The sequence below is a fragment of the Orycteropus afer genome, unplaced genomic scaffold, assembly GCF_000298275.1.
Source record: "Orycteropus afer afer isolate SDZICR_OR568_19922 unplaced genomic scaffold, OryAfe1.0 scaffold01221, whole genome shotgun sequence".
Lineage (NCBI taxonomy): Eukaryota > Metazoa > Chordata > Mammalia > Tubulidentata > Orycteropodidae > Orycteropus > Orycteropus afer.
The window spans coordinates 156,506-160,311 of NW_006922808.1; positions in this window are offsets into that span (position 1 = coordinate 156,506).

Below are 3,806 nucleotides of genomic sequence, written 5' to 3' on the forward strand. Positions count from 1 at the left end.
TCTGTCATTTCCTCACTGAATTATATCTGCCCAAACATTTGAACCATTAGCTCATCTTTCTTTCCTCTTTGCACAGTTCAAAATAGTAGCTCAGCAAACCACAAGTTGCTTACAGATACAAAGTAAAGGAAGGAGGAGGGAAAAGATATAGATGCATATTAATAAACTGGTAGATTAATAAATAGGTAGACAGATAATAGATAAAATGACAGATAAGGCAGAACGTCAAGGGAAAGGAGTGAGCTTGGGGAGAAAATAGCAATTTACATACATGCCTAGTTTTTTGGTATAAAGCCTCTTTATCCATTATCTGATTTATACTGGCATCTGATAAATGGATTTTCCTGAAAATTGTCAAGTTACCAAATCTTCGGTTATAAAAGAGATGGCATGAGAACCACATCCACCTGTCAATCACTAGAATTCCTCATTTTTCACACAACCTAGAAATTGTCTGTTTTGTCAATGTGCTTCTCAGACCCATGGAAGTTATATTGAAAATAATAAGACAACTATGAATAATGACATACAAAATCTATTTCCCTGATTTTACATTATTAATTTTAGCATATACATTATCTATGTTCTCCCTGTCCCTAATTGTCCCAAAGTTATGTTACAGATACAGAAATTGAAATAAAGTAAAATAATTAAGGAAAGTTTTATGTTTGAAATTATAAGTCCATAGTGATCTATTAATAGAGGCAAAGTTTTGAGTTGGATCCCAGTGGGAGCCAGGTAACTTCATGTAAGAAAGAAAAACAAAGATAATGTATTTCCCTCGTGTTACTAATATCAGTCAGCTCATTAATGCATAAACCAAAAAAAAAAGAAAAACTGTCGTTGAGTCAATTCTGATTCAGAGCAACCCCCATTGGGTTTCCAAGGTGGTACATCTTTATGGAAGCAGCTTACAATGTCTTCTTTCCTCAGAGCTTCTGGTGGGTTTGGACAACCACCCTTTTAGTTAGCAGTCAAATGCCTTAAGCACTGCACCACCTATCTATGGTAATGTCTGTTAATTCCATTACTTCTCTGTGAGAAGCAAGCGAAATTGGAAGTACAAAGGTAATGTGTTAGTGACATTATGTATTTATTAGACAAAAAGTTAAAAGCAAATGTGTTACATTTGCTCAAATTGCTAAAGGAAAATGCATTTTAAGGACTAAAGGGAATCAGGAAAACAATGCATGAGCAAAAGGATAATTTCTAAACTAAAATAATAAAAAAGAACCAAACGGAAATCCTGGTGCTGAAAAGTACAATACCTTAAATAAACAAACCCCCTAAGAATTTTAATACTTAAGTATTTTAATACTTAATTGTAATACTTAATTTTAATACTTAAGGCAGGCATACTTAAGGCAGGCAACAGAAGAAATCAAACTTGAAGACAAGGCAATTTAAATATTTGTGTCTGGAGAGCAAAAATAAAAAATAAAAAGATCATGAAGAAAAACAAACAGCCTTTAGATGCCACGTGGTTCACCATCAAGCAGATTGTCATGAGTATTGTGGGCATTCCAGAAAAATGGAGAGAGAAGGAAGCATAAGAAATGCTTGAAGAAATGTTGGCTGCAAAGTTCTGAATTTTACACACACACACACACACACACATATACACATGTCCTACTGCCATCAAGTTGATTCCAACACACAGTGACTGCCATTAAGTTTCCAAGAAGGTAAATGTTAAGGAAGTAGATTGCCCCATCTTTCTTCCACAGAGCGGCTAGTGGGTTTGAAGTATGAACCTTCTGGCTGGCAGTTCAAATCCGTTAGCCACTCCTTGGATGGCAGATGGGTTGTCTACTTCCAAGGGGGGTTGCTGTGAGTCAAATTGACTCGATGACAGTGAGGTGTTTTTGTTTTTTTTAAATGTATATACATATAATGTATATATGTATTAAGAATGTATATATCCAAGAAGTACAGTGACTCTAAATAGGACAAACTAAAGAGATTCATACCAAGATATTTTAAAATAAAACTGTCAAAAGCCAAGGATAAAAAGAGAATCTTGAACATAGCAAAAGAGAAGGAAACTGTCAAATAAAAAGGATCCTCAACGAAATTAACAGGCAATGTCTTGCTGCTATGATGCTGGAAGCTATGCCATCAGTGTTTCAAATACCACTAGGGTGACCCATGGTGAACAGTTTTCAGCAGGGCTTCCAGTAAGACAGACTAAGAAGGAGGATGTGGCAGTCTACTTCTGAAAAAATGTGGTCACTAAAACATTTATTAATAGCAGCATAACATTGGCTGATATAGTTGCTGAAAACACCTATTCATGTTGGAAGGTACTCAAAATACAATTGAGGAAGGCTTGTCTCCAAAATAATGAAATGGATGGAGTAAAGCTTTGGGACCTTCATTTGGTAATGTGGTAGGACTCCAAATGAGAAGAAACACCTTTAAATATCCATTAATAATCTGAACATTGAATGTACAAAGTTATTGTTGGTATGGCTTTCAAGTTAGTTGCAACTCATAAGAACCCTATATGCAAGGGAATGAGACACTGCCCAGTCCTGTACCATCCTTACAATCCTTGGAATGTTTGAGCTTATGATTGCAGCCACTGTGTCAATCCATCTCATTGAGAGTCTTCCCCTTTTTCACTGACCCTCTACATTACCAAGAATAATAGCCTTCCCCAGTGACTGACCCTTCTGAAAACAATGACCAAAGTAGGTGAGTCAAAGTCTAGCTATTCTCACTTCTAAGGAGTATTCTGACTGCACTTATTCTAGGACAGACTTGTTATTCTTCTGGCAGTTCATGGTATTTTCAGTATTCTTCTCCAACACCACTTCAAAGACATCAACTCTTCTTCAGTCTTCCTTATTCATGGTCCCTCTTTCACATCCTAATACGGCAACTGAAAACAACATAGCTTGGGTTAGGTGGACCTTAGTCATCAAGGTGACTTCTTTACTCTTTAGTACTTTAAAGAGGTCTTTTGCAGCAGATTTTCCAAGTGCAATATGATATCTGATTCCTTCATTTTGGCTCCCGTGAACTTTGATGGTAGATCCAAGTAAAATGAAATCCCTGACAACTTCAATCTTTTCTCTATTTGTCATAATGTTGCTTATTAGTCCAGTGGTGAGGATTTCAGTTTTCTTTGTGTTAAAGTGTGATCCATACTGAAGACCATAGTTTTTCATCTTCATAAGTAAATGCTTCAAGTCATCTTCACTTTCAGCGAGCAAGGTTGTATCATCTGTATATTGGAGGTTGTTAATGAGTCTTTCTGCAATCCTGATGCTACATTCTCCTTCATATAGTCCACTTCTAAGAATATTTTTTCAGCATACAGTTTGCATAAATGAAAGAATACATCCCTGAAGTATTCTCTTCTTGATTTTAACCTATACAATATCCTTTGTTCTGTTTGAACGACAGCCTCCTGGTCTATGTACAGGCTCCTCATGAGCAGAATTAAGTGTTCTGGAATTCCTATTCTTTGAAATTTGTTATGATCCAAATATTGAATGGCTTTGGGTAGTTGATAAAATATGGGAAAAATCTAAAAGTCTTTCTAGTATTTTTGTTGTTATTGTTTATTTTTATTGTGGTGATAACATACACGACAAGACCTTCACCAACAAAACAACTTCCCCATTTACAGCTCAGGGACAATGATGACATTTTTCATGTAGTGCCACCTTTATTGGTAACTTTTTCCAAAATGTTCCGCCATCAGCACCATAAACTCAATGCCTTACAAACAAAAGCTTCTCTTTTCCCCATTGCCTCCTACCCCTGGTAATCACTAAAAATCTTTTATTTATTTATAT